The sequence below is a fragment of the Cupressus sempervirens genome, chromosome 9 (genome assembly GCF_028749045.1).
Source record: "Cupressus sempervirens isolate cs-2001-9-10 chromosome 9, ASM2874904v1, whole genome shotgun sequence".
NCBI classification, from domain to species: Eukaryota; Viridiplantae; Streptophyta; class Pinopsida; order Cupressales; family Cupressaceae; genus Cupressus; species Cupressus sempervirens.
The window spans coordinates 238,941,992-238,956,229 of record NC_143126.1 but is presented as its reverse complement, the minus strand read 5'-3'; the positions used below and the strand labels follow the sequence as shown (position 1 = coordinate 238,956,229).

The 14,238-nt window shown below is 32.0% G+C and overlaps 1 pseudogene; it reads left to right on the top strand.

Moving 5' to 3' along the window:
* LOC149538375 (transport inhibitor response 1-like protein) overlaps positions 1-13,962 on the top strand; it is a 41,514-nt pseudogene extending 27,552 nt beyond the window's left edge.
* The last annotated feature ends 276 nt before the right edge of the window (positions 13,963-14,238 follow it).

The following is a 14,238-nucleotide window of genomic DNA, read 5'->3' as shown; positions in this document are numbered from 1 at the left end:
TATCATGACGCAAGAAAATGCAAAACCTATACACAAGTTCTATTTTACCTTCTTGGACCCCAATAGTGAAAATAGCCAGGAAAATGAAAACTACTACTAAATTTATCACACAGAAACATTTCCCTCTTCAACTAGAATCTGCAAGAACTATCCATAGAGCACAAAGTCTAACAATGGATGGACTCACTTTTGATCCTCACAAAGCATGCCAACATGGTCTAACCTACACAACCCTTTCTTGTGTATGAACAATTGAGACATTATATTTGATACATAAACTAGAACATCAAAATTTCAATGTCTCGCCAAAAGTCGAAAAGGAAATGGAATGGCTTCAAAATCAAGTGGAATGGAAAATTCAACATAGCCTACCTCTCCTATCAAAGCTCCATCTTATCATATGCTCATCAAATACTCACAGCCTTCCATTACATGTAGATGAAATCACTCACAACCATGACTTGGTAAAAGAAAATGTATTATGCCTCCAAGAAACAAGATATAAGACCGATGCACACCTCGCATTACTACATGAACTATATAATTTCTATTCTTCATTTTCTATTCATAGTATTTTGACTTGTTGTATGAAAACAACTATAATACTCAGTATGAACTCTTTTGCAAAAAACTATCTAGAATCAATCACCATTGATATATTACATATTGGCTATGCCATCCAAATTACTAATGTTTATATTAGACCAGGTGCACCTATCAATGAAATATCAAGCCTAGTGCTAAATACCTTTACCTCATTGTCACCAAATTCAAAAGGTATCATTACAAGAGACTTCAACATTGACATGCTACAACCTAGTTAAAAGAAAAAGAAAAACTTGCAGAACTCATGCGACAATACAACTTCTCTAAATAATTGTTAACAAAGCAACATTTGCAAGTACTTTACTAGACCACTTCTGGATCTGTAATATAAATCAAGAATCTACAAAATTAATTCTCCTAGATACATATTGGTCAAATCGTCTTACAGTTTCTCTACAAGTCCATTTGTAATTTACAAAGCCTTTATTTACCCTCATACAACTAGTTACATTCTTTACTCATGCATTAGAAAATGAGTATTTGACATAGCTTTCTGATTTCCTTTACAAGGTTCCCTCATACAATACCTTTATGCTCCTTCTTCATGTCAAAAGTGTTATGTCACTAATAATATTTGTTACCAATATAAATATTCAAGATAGCCTCAACCTTGATAAAGAGAAACATGAGGAGAATGGTAGGGATCCACCTCATATTTACATTGGCTCAATCCTTGTTCTAGAACCATATGAAGGCTATTATGTACTACTTTCATTGCTTCCGTACTCATAATGCTATTCTTGGCAATAAATGGTAGCATAGAAGCCCATTATAAAATCAAACACCTTTAGGTGGAGATGGGTCACCAACATGAACTAACATGAATAGACATTAACCACACAAAAAAAGGTAAGAATATATGACTTTCATAGGTGGTTTGAATCACTAGCTCGATGGCACAAAAATGGAAGTGTTGGTCCACAACAAGGAGGGAGAACAAGCAACAATCAAATAAGAAGGAAGATGGAAAACCATTCCTTATATCACAGGTAACTACTTTGTATAGTGTAAATTTTTAAAGACAAATATTTTCTCTTAAGACCCATTTTATTCTTTTCAAGCCCAAATATGTGTCATTAGTCATCAAATAATTGTTCGTTATTATTATTGTATGGTTGGGAACAACCAACAAGACCCTACATCTTGGTGCCTTTCTCTTTGATTCATACATTAGTTGTTACTAGCCCATTTCCTTGCACTACTTAACATCTCAAATTGTAAACCATACCTACAGACTTAAGAAGAACTCATTTGCATTCTCAATTTTACTCAAATTCCAATATCTTGATATATGTATCCCAACGATTCTTGATTGCACTGCATGTGTCGCAAACTAGTATTGTTAGAGTAGGAGTCAATTTAGTGTTGATTAAAGTTTTTTATTTACATAAAATATAGTTTGTTAATCATATAATCTTGTAATATGAAACAAGTTTATGTAATTTTTATGCTAAGTATATTGAAAAGTTCAAGACCCGTCTACTTGTTATTTATTATTCAAGAGGAAATAATATTGGGAAACCAACTTAAACATCAACAATACAATTGCTCTTCAATAGTTTAGTTCATGAACTAATATTCAATGGATAAAAATGAGCTGCAAATGATACAAATGAGCTGCAAAAATAGAATTCAACTCTAACTAGAAGGTATTTCACTAATATATGCAACACTGCATACCTTTCCATGCATCTACTTAATTTGTATACATATTTGGTTTTGATACTAACTCTTCTTTTTACATTTTATAGACCTTTATTCATATCCTCACATGGACAATAAAACCTTGTAGCACATGGCAATAGATCTCATGATACAAAGCTAGGGAAAAGGTATAAATATTTGTCTCCTCTTCAAACTATATGGTTCATGACCATATCATTCAAGACTCTAGAATACTAATCTCTTCTCTTTATAGACTCAACATAGAAGGAAACAATGTATCCACCATTGCAGATATCTATCAAATGCAAACTGGTACTATTTTTGAAGGTGATGTCCTCATCACTTATGGACCTACATATGCCAAGAATCCAACAAGCCCAACAAAGGCTCCTATAGTGCATGCTGATATTGTTGATAGTAATGGTCACATGACCATAAAAGTCAACATAACCAACCAATTAGTCGACAAATTTATGACAAAGCTTATTCCTAGCACAAGTGTCCACATAAAAGGTTTTTCTCTCAAAAAAAAGACACAATATGAAAGATTTGACGCAGATTATTGCATTTAGTTGACTGCACAAACAGTTGTTGAAACAATTGACCAAGTCTACAGCCACCAAAAATTGATGCTTGACACAAGAATATGTCAACTAATTTAGTCACCTAACAACTATTCAATTGGCACATTAGGTGTTATAGTTGCAGCTCACAAACAAACATCGAAGCAGTGCAAGCTTCACATCAAAGATGGAGAATCTATATCAGACACATCTATTATAATTTTCTTTTTCCATTTCTACATTTGCACTTAATTTTCAATTCCCTTTAATATATAGTTTCTTACCCTACTTACTGAGACATTCATTTTAATTGTAGGTCACCATTCCTGAATTCCATGCCCAAGCTTTCACGATAGTCAAACAAATCCTACATTCTACCACAACACCGCTCCTCCTCCTAAAAAATGTTGTTCACCATGGGCCTAGAGGAACAAGCAACCTTAAAACAACACCATCAACATATATCGACAGCCTGAATGATGAAAGTACAATAAAGGCTTTACAAAACATACGCTCTTGTACTATCCAGGTAATCAATAAAACCACATCATCTATCCTATAATACTGCAATCATATTCCACATAAAAGACATTTCCATCTGATATAAATTTTTTTTCCATTTCCCTAGGTTACAGGAATCCTCTGGCCAAAAAATGCTTATCTGTAGCCATACCGGCTACTTTGCACAAAATGCAACCAGCCAACTTCATTGCCACCATCCTTGGCCAAGGAAACTACCCAATGTCTTGCATGTGGCCAAATCAAAACCTTCACCTATGCACCTTTCTTGCACTACACAATAGAAATTGAGAATAGCATTGTTGATTGTACCATGACTAGGAAATAAATATTTGAGATATAGAAGAAAATGACAAATTGATGGCTTCGTCTACCAATAAATTTGAGAATAAGGTTGTGGAGAAATTCTCAACAACCATTGTGAAGAAAAAAGTTCAATTATAAGAACTAGTACAGAATACCATGGAACTTATATAGAAAGTATAATTTTTGTACAATATTTTGTGTGTTGTGCCAAGATTCACCAATGATCTTCTGGCAAACATGCAGTAGATTTAGGTTGATATAAAAATAACATGTAGCATTATTTCACAATCAACAAAATCTAGGTCTAGCCATTATAATAAGTTATTGTATGCTCAAGGAAAATGCGCTGAGCTTTAGTTAGCTAATAGAAGAATGAGGTCAAAATTTATCTCCATCCAATTCATGGTGATACTTCATTTGGAGGTTATGCAACAAGAAATGAAATCAGCACAAGATCTTATTCAAAACAATCATATCATTTCAGTTGTTGATAGGTTGATTGATTTGGTAGCTAGATTGGAGCTGCAGAATCATAGTTTGGAATCAATAAGGGCCACTTGGGATCATGCACTTGCCATGATTAACCAAGTTCACAAAACATATATTAAAAAAAAAGTTTTGATTCCACATATTAAATCCAAGAAAAATACATAAGTGATAAAATAAAGGTGGAATGTAATGATGATTACATATTTTGAATGGAATAATGATCACAAAGGAAATGTCAGATCAAAAGAGTCAGAGTCAAAGAATATGGAGACTTCAGAGTGTAGAAGGCATATATGGTATGGCACTGAAATAATCAAACTACTTAGAGTCATGTACATATATGGATTGATACATTATTTACTATTCATTTTTTATTCAACACAAGTCAAAAAAATTGTAGTTCTACAAGAACTAAGTCATAGGCTTTGGGGGATTACTCTCATTATCATTGTAATGATGTAATCATGACAAAGTTTTTTTTCCACTAATGTCAAAGGGCGAGATTGTTGGTATCTCCAACCTTTGTTTTCTATTAGTCTCAAACACTTAGTCATATACTAGGAAGAGTTAGAAGGTCATCACTGTGACCGAGCTGCTCTATATATGATAAGTCATGTAATGACTTGTGTATAAACATGTATATATGTCAAGCTCTATAGAATCCAATAAAGTATATTGTTGCTAAATATTTTCAGCATAAGTCTTGTGTAATGTTTATTTATCAGTTCAAGCATATTGATGTCAAGTTACATAGAAGGTGTTAAGCACAATAGAGACCAAGCATTAGTAATGTGTACAATGAATGCCAAGTATCAGAGATAGTAAGTGTCAAGACACATAGAATGGACATTCAAGTCAAGAATGATAAAAACTTTGAGTTAAATTATTTTAGTCTAACATTGACAAGATATTTAATACTTGTGGAGGTTATTACACATTTTATGAGGTTGATCATAGATCCCTATGTCCTGTGATTAACCGATCAGATGAAGAGGCTAAATAATGAAGCATCTAGAAAAATATTTATGAAATCTTTAAATAGAGAAGATCTAAACCTATTTGATACATGAAAGGGTGATGTGATGAGAAGGAGAAAATAAGCTATTTGTGTGATCATATAGAAATTCAAGTGTGAAAGTGTAAACATTGCAAAGGAGGCAACAGAGTTGTTCTTTCATTGCAGAATAGAGCAAGAGACCTTGTCAAAGTAGTGAAGGAAACTAAAGCTATATCAGATTATAGATCATATCAGATTGAAGAGAGGAGATCTAAAATCATCTTAATAGAGTAGACCAAGGATCAGGTTCTAAGTCAGTCTTAACAAATTGAGTTAGGGATAGTCTCTTAATAGAGTGGTCTTAACAGATCTTTATAAATCTCTTAGTTGAGTCCTTACTTTGTTGAAAGAGTAAAATCCTCTCACAAGGTAAGACCTACCATTATTAACAACCTTTAATAGGGTAGGCCCCTCACAAGTTAGATCATTATATATGGTCAAATGTTGTAACCCTAACAGGTTAATTTTATTGCTGCAGTAATGAAGATTTGTGGGTGTCATCCCCACCCCTTGGAGGGTTTCTAGGTAAAAAAATATTTATGTTATCTGAACTTATATTTCATGCATATGATTGATAGATTATATCTATATGTTACTACAGTTTGATTTTACAATCTATGTTATGCATGCATTAGATATGAGATGGTAAATGTCGTGAATGCACTAAAGAATTGTTAAAGAGTTTTAAGTTTTATAGATCCTGAGTCACCCCCTCCCCCTGCCCTCTCAGTATATTAATCTTCCCAACTAAGACATCCAAAAACTTCATAGTGAGAAAATGTAATGTATTAGTTTTGACATTTTGGAGAATAAATATCAAATTCGTCTAATAGTTTGTTGATTTTTGTGTCACACTCATGTTTACATATTTCTTCCATGATTTATTTCATGTGGTAGTTGATTGAATATCTATTAATACTTATTTGGAAATAGAGAGGGATGAATAAAATTTATTTCAAACTAAGTATGAATTTTTTTCCCAAAGGATCAAGGAAGATCCAATGTAATGTATAAAAATTATTATAAAATCCTTACTATAGGACTAGAAAAATGGGTTAAATGCATAACATACTATGAGAAAATCACAAAACTCAATAATCATATGTTAGCAGCCACTAGTCTACCATGAAAGCCAAACTAATTAAGAAAGCAATAGAAACCCCCTTTTTCATTTATAGCTCCCATGTTCTTCTTTCTTCTCCAAATGATTGTGGCTCCAATTTGCCTATAGTGCACACAAGGTTAAAGCCAAAGCCTATGATGTGGATAATGCCATGAGAATACTTGAAGTGTGATTTTATGTGAGAGAGATAATGTAAAATGAAAATTAGTAGACTCAAGACTTCAGGATTCTAGATTCAAGAGACTCAAGGACCCCCCCCAAAATGAGAGGAAGAGTGTCCAATTTATAATTGACATGGAGGATGGGAGCATTAGATTTTTCACCCACAGACATGCGATGTGGAAAGAGATTCCTATGACGCATATGACGGAATATGCCAAATATAAGATTCTATGACACATGCAAGTCAAATTTGGAAGAGAATCTATGACGCATCATAAGATTCCTCAACCCACTTAAAGCCAAGAATCTATGACAAATAAGCCAAATAGGGACATGCGTAAGAGCTAATAATAATTCCTATGATGCATATGACAAAATATGCCAAAAGTAAGATTCTATGACACACGAGAGTGAAATTTGGAAGAGAATCTATGCCGCGTCATAAGATTCCTCAACCCACTTAAAGCCAAGAATCTACGATGAATAAGCCAAATAGGGACATGCGTAAGAGATAAGAATATTTAATTATGACAAATCTCAGCCAAGTGTCAAAGGAGAATCCACGAGGTGTCACATCCAAGTGTCATGATGATGGAATATTTTATGGAATATTTGAATTAAAAATCCTCTTATTCCACAAAATAAGAATTAGTAGAAAATAGATTTAATGATGAAAAATGGAACTTAGGAAATTAAGAATTTCCATGGTTTGCAAATAATGAATCAATTAATTAATAAAATTAATTAATTGACGATGATAAATTAATTAATTAATAAAATTAATTAATTGAGGATGATAATTAGGAAGAATAATTAGAAAGAATAGGATTAAATTATGGTTTATTTAATCCTATAGAGAAAATTAGTAGATGATTGGCCAAATTGATTAAATGAATGCGACTATATCCTTTGATGAAAATGTGACGATGATGGATATCGAATAAGATGATGAAAAGGTAGACCAAAGCCATGGTCAAATTAATTGATAGATTGAAATTGATAACATGCCAAGGACACATGACATGAATTAATTGATATGTAACATTTAACCGACATTGTAAATGCTACAGGATTGAAATTGATTAATAAGTTTTGATCATAATAACACTGACAAACACTGTCAATATTATTAAAATGGTTGATGATGCCATGATCTAACATTGAAAGCCTCAACAATGTCAAAGATTGAATGACATGAATGATATTTTGACCTAGTACTGAGAGCCATGACAGTACTAAGGTCAGATTGATAAGATTGATAAGTTGATAGGTTTCCAAGGCACTGAAAGCCACAAAAATGCCTAGGAGCGGATAAATGATGATTGATTTGGGATGTTTGATACGTTTCAGGTTGATTAGGATCGATTTTGAGTTGATTTGATATGATTCTGAGTTGATATGAAATTGATGTGAAAGGGGATACAAATGACAAAATATAGTCAATCTGGCCAAAAGATCGAAGTTAGTAGAATGAGAAAATGGGACAAATTAGTATGAAGAAGTGATGAATTCATAGATGCGAACCATTTTTGAGCATCTACACTTACTAACAAACCTATCCATGAGGATTTGGTGATAACTTCATTTTTACTAAATGAAAATTTGATATTCCTTGTTAAAAATAAAGTAGATTGATAAAAATATTAAATGAATTTGGTTTAATATCAAATGGTCTTCTTTGTTGTGATTTTTTTTCTACCCTACTAGCTAAAAGAAATAAAATTCTGAGTTTTTATAATAGCAAATTTGGGTCTCTATAGAAAAGGTGTAAATCTTAAATGCACTATTGCATTTTCTAAATTTTTAATATGTTGTTAAGAGGATAGTTTTCCAAAAATACACTAGCAATTTTAAAAATTCAATCCAAGTTGGAAGATATTGATGTCTAAGTGCAGGTCTAGAACTGTCATCAAAATAGCAGTCATGACATCAATTAGGACAATGTTCCACATGACTAAATTCCATATTTGATATGTTATTATTTTTAGAAAATTAAGATGTATGTAAGGACACAATGATAGGGTATTGTAAAATATATTAAGTATAGTTATTGGGTTAATTAGTCAGGTTACATAATGGATTGTGACATTGTAAGTTAGGAATATGTTGCTAATTGGTTACAATAAACATGGGTAATAGATATATACTAGCATGTCAAGGTACAAGAGATGATTAAGGGTGTTTAAGGAAAAAGGAACTAATAATTGATGTGTGGAGAAAATTTGGATGTTGTGTTGATTGACTCTTCTTTGCAAACATAAAGTGGAACTATTATTTTAGCTTCAAAACCAAAAAGAACAAATGTTATTTTTCTATGGAGAGAATTTAGGAAGACATTTAAGACTTTTACAAGCAATTTGAGCTAGTTGTGGCCATGTACAAGCTATTTAATGAGCCTAAACTGATGTATATGGTCAAAGAAATAAAGTTTCTTAATTCATACAATATTGTGGAGCATTATTGAGGCCTCAAAAGTGGTGATAGATTAGTTTGCTTCTCAAGTAAAGAGTTTTACCCAACAAACTTCAGCAATACGTCATTCTTATATTTCTCTTCTTCCCATATGTCATATATTGTAGAGAGTTGTCACACAAATATAAATTCAGCTTAAGGTTTCTTTTTGGAGTTTTCTCTTGTTGTTTGAAGCTTGAATTATCTTGAACTAACATCTTTTATATGTATTACATATTTTATCTCAAATTTTAGACATGAATGCTATTGTACATTTCCTCGAATTAGTTCATGTTTTAAATTTCTAACCATAATTATTATTATTATTTTGTGGATTTTCATTTTTTTCCTTACTATCCTCTACCACACTAGATTTCCTTCTTCCTCTAAAGAGCCATGCACCAAGCTCATCAACATATCTATTTCTATATTTGGTTTACATTGTAATACAGACACAATATCCAACTAGGTACTTTTTGATTTATCATTAATATTTGTAGCCCTATAACTTCCTACTGTAGTGTATTTTTAAGATTATATTTTTCACAATATATACACATTTTTTTTCTCAAAACATCAAAACCACTCAAGTTATATCATTTCTAACCTTTCTATAGCAACCACCATTAACAAAATATGTCTTATAGAACCTTGATGAGGCTTGAAGAAATATGTTAATTATTTAAACTCTCCTATATATATTCTTCAAACACATAAGAGCAAGAAATATTCCAATAGCACACCTAAATAATGCAACTGGACAAACATACACACACACACACACACACACACACACACAAACTTCTTGTAACCCTAAAAATTATAGGACCTCTATATGCACACAATAAATAGTAAAAATTTACTTAAGGATTTGGAAAATAAATTAATAATGAGTAGAAAGTGTATAATCATTATTGACCAATAGTAGAAAACTCATAGTTTTGTCAACATAATAAATCTATTATTGTAGAAATCATAAAACTCTCTCTCTCTCTCTCTCTCTCTCTCTCTCTCTCTCTCTCTCTCTCTCTCTCTCTCTCTCTCTCTCTCTCTCTCTCTCTCTCTCTCTCTCTCTCTCTCTCTCTCTCTCTCTCTCTCTCTCTCTCTCTCTCTCTCTCACACACACACACACACACACACACACACAAATACAAAGTGTACAATCATTATTGACTAGTAGTAGAAAACTCATAGTTTTGTCCACATAATAAATCTACTATCGTAGAAATCACAAAACTCTCTCTCTCTCTCTCTCACACACACACACACACACACACACACACACACACACACAAAGTGTACAATCATTATTGACCAGTAGTAGAAAACTCATAGTTTTGTCCACATAATAAATCTACTATTGTAGAAATCACAAATCTCTCTCTCTCTCTCTCTCTCTCTCTCTCTCTCTCTCTCTCTCTCTCTCTCTCTCTCTCTCTCTCTCTCTCTCTCTCTCTCTCTCTCTCTCTCTCTCTCTCTCTCTCTCTCTCTCTCGCTCTCTCTCTCTCACACACACACACACACACACACACACACACACACCTTACATGTAAACTTGAATATTCTAGGATTTCTATATGCACACAATTAATAGTGAAATTTAATGATATTTCTCCCTAAGGATTTGGAAAAGAAATTAAATAATGAGTACAAATTACAAAGTGCAAAATGACTATTTATTAGTAGTTGAAAACTCATGGTTTTGTCCACATAATGAATATACCACTATGGGCATTACAAAAAAAAAATCCATGAAAAGTAGAATCACCGCCCACAAATAACTAGTGGTTTCATAAAAAATGGAAAATTTTAAATTTCAAACAAACACACAATTTTTCAACCTCTAATTCCTCTTAGGACTTCAACTACATAAGGGAATTATCCAAAAGCTATAAAATGTGTTGGTAGTCATGGATTTCATCAATGAAGGCCAATGCGAGTATTTAACAAATTGAACTAGTAGAATTCAATTGGTTGCAGTCATTATGTATGCTTCATAGTGTGGAAAGAAAGAATCTTATTCGTTTCTACCCTTGTCCTTCGAAATTAATCAAAAGAAAACTTAATTTTGATCCACTATTTGAAATAGAAACCTGGCTTTTACTCTTTGGTGTTTGTAAAGATAAAATGCTGATTTTCATGGTGAATATTATCTAGTTTAAGTCATTAATTCTCTATTTTTTTTCTTGTTTTCTTTTAGAAGAAGCGTAGTAGATTGTTTCATATTATACTAAATTCTAAATTGTAATTTTTATTTTTTAGAATTATAGATAAAAAGTTAGATACTCTAAATTGTGTTAGCATATGAGCTAAGCGAAATAATAAAGAACAAACTACACAATGCTTGATGAAAGTTTTCAACATTTGGTACAACCACAATTGATTTACCCAAAAGAATTTTAAAAAAAAATCAAAACATGATCTATGCATTTGATTTTATTCTTGCAAAATGAGAATGCCTAGATAGTGAACAAAATCTCAAGGAATTGTAAAAATACCTACATAAATATCTTCACTTATATCAATAATACAAGTTTCCTTGCCTATGCGTCCTCTTGTAATATGGAAAATCCTTTGAAAGACATCCAGATGTTCATGATGCATGCAAACCCTACAAAAGATGAGGTGGTCTATAAATCAAGTTCAAAGAACTAAAGATTAATGAAAATAAAAACAAATATGAAAAAACCTCTATAACTATATCTATGATGGTCAATATATTAACTTACTTCAAAGGATTTGTGAAAAAATGCAAACCAAGAGTCACAAAGCTTGATTCTTGATTAGGAACAAATTAAGCTAAAGGTGACACACTACAAAAAATTTCAATAGACATAAGCTTGATCAATAGATAAAATTCAAAAATGATCAAGAATTCTAAAATTATACCTTCCAGTCAAAACATGATCGCAAACACGAAGAATATTAGTAGACCAAAGGCCATGATCAATAGTAAATTCTTCTAAGATATCACAAACTTTCAAAGATTCTTCAAAGTAGTCATCTTGCTAAAAATAATAATGTTGTTCCACATTAAAATGAGAGAAGTAAAAAAATATTCAATTAGTATTTATAGCCTAAAATAATAGAGAACTTATAACTATCTTAAATCTTTCAGAAAAGATTGCGATAAAATTATATCCTCATAAAAATTTTTACTTTACTTGCATCTCAAGGAGTACTCCAAGGAAGTAGTAATGTTGTAGTCATAAATAATTTTAGTATTTTATTTTCTCTCAGATTCACTATGTGTGATAAATGATAACTCAAGTACACATTAAGAGTATAATTATATTCCTTATCCATATCAATATGAGGAGACCTTAAACTCTAAAAACTTTAAATTATTGGTGTCTAAGAGATGTTGTTGATTATGACATTAATGGCTTTGATATGATATATGCTAGTTATCTTGGAAGATGTATTTGTTTTTAATTATAAAATAATTATTTCCTTGTGGAGGGTTGATAATTCCCCTATTTTGGCTATATGAGGATGCTCCAATTCACTACAACATACATTGCATAGGTGATGAGAAATTTACATTAGAGTTGACATTCACTAGTGGTGAAGGAGAACCTCTGATTAGAGAGGGTAGAAAAAAAAGTGTAAGAAGTATTGGTGATAGATGAGTCACTTGAAGATGTTCTTAAAATAAATCTCAAGAAATTTTTTGAAGTGTTGATGTATAGATCAAAAGTCAAAAATTAGTAAGTGTTGTAGCTATAATAGGATCTACAATTTCACTTTAATAATTCCTAGAAAATGCGGACATTTGTATAGACTAGATTTGAGTGACATTGAGATAATTGATAATGGAGAGGAGGTTGGTCTCCTTTCCAAAGAAGATGACCTCCTTGATACCCCTTACCCTTAGCTTTGACTATTTAGATGCTCTAGTAAATTTTGATGCACTTGAAAGTTTAGTGGCAAGGTTCACATCCGTAAAGAAGCTTATGCTGAATAGAATTGTCTCTGAAGTATAGTTATAAAATTTGATATTAATAACACCACAAATTGCAAATTTAGGAATAAGCTCAGTGGGATATTATTTCTCTCTAGAATAGGCATAAATTCTTTAGATAAAATTTGGAAAATGTTCTTAAATTTAATGCTTGTTAGGATTATGTGGACTTTTCCTTGAATATTTTCCTATGGTGTATCTAGTGTGCTCAAATTTGAATTATCTAACCTTAAGATATGCACTTATTCAAAAAATTGAATTAGAAGGAATCATCTATTATTGTAATGAAGTGCAGTGTCTTTGGGTTCAAGATTTAGTGGGAGACAATGGTCTAGAAGTAGTTACAACAATATGCATGGATTTGAGGGATCTTTAAGTGTTTCCCACAGATGTATGTGAAGATGGGAAAGGTTGTGTATTAGATTTTGGCCTTGTTTCAATTTCAAATAAATGTCTAAATCTTCACTTCATTGTTTACTTTTATTAGTGATTAACCAATGAGGCAGTTATGACAATGTCAAGAAACTGTGCCAAACTAGTAAGATTTGAACTTTGTATCATGGGATGACATACACCCGATCATGTGACTAGTTAACCAATGGATGATGGATTTGGGGAAATCTTGATAAAGAACTAAAAATACCAAAAAAGGATGGAAATTTTTGGTCTACTCACAAACAAAGCATTTGAGTATATTGGAACATATAGTGAAACATTAGAAATCTTATCAGTAGAATTTTCTAGGAAAAGTGATCAAGGTCTAAACTATGTGTCAGATGGGTGCAAAATCCTTAAGAAACTTGAGATAAGAGATAGTTCATTTGGTGATTTTTCCCTCTTGTCTAGTTTGGGTCACTATGGATCCATGCAATTTTTTGTGGATGAACTTACTATAGAAGGATGCAAATAGTTGGCAAAGACGATGCCTAAACTTAGTGTTTAAATGACCACAGACAATAATTGTGAAGATACTTTCTCAATGGAGAAGCTTTAGGTATATCACTTTGTTGTAGAACCACAAAAAGAAATTCCTTCACTTGTGACTACCATGCAGTAACTTTTTCACTTAAATCTAAAGTCATACCTATGTAACCTATGGTGCCCTCAACTTAAATTTATCAAGTGCAATTATCTTCAATTTGAAGATCGTTCATATATTACCTTTGTCAACACAGACCAAATGTTAAAGTTATCAGGTTGAGTAATTGGTACATCCCTTTCTATGGTTTCTTCATGATTTGGCTTCAATGGGAAGCGTTACAAAAGATAAATTGTCCATTGGTGAAGTATCTCATATTTGACCTCTCTAAAGCCCATTATTTTTAAATTCCAC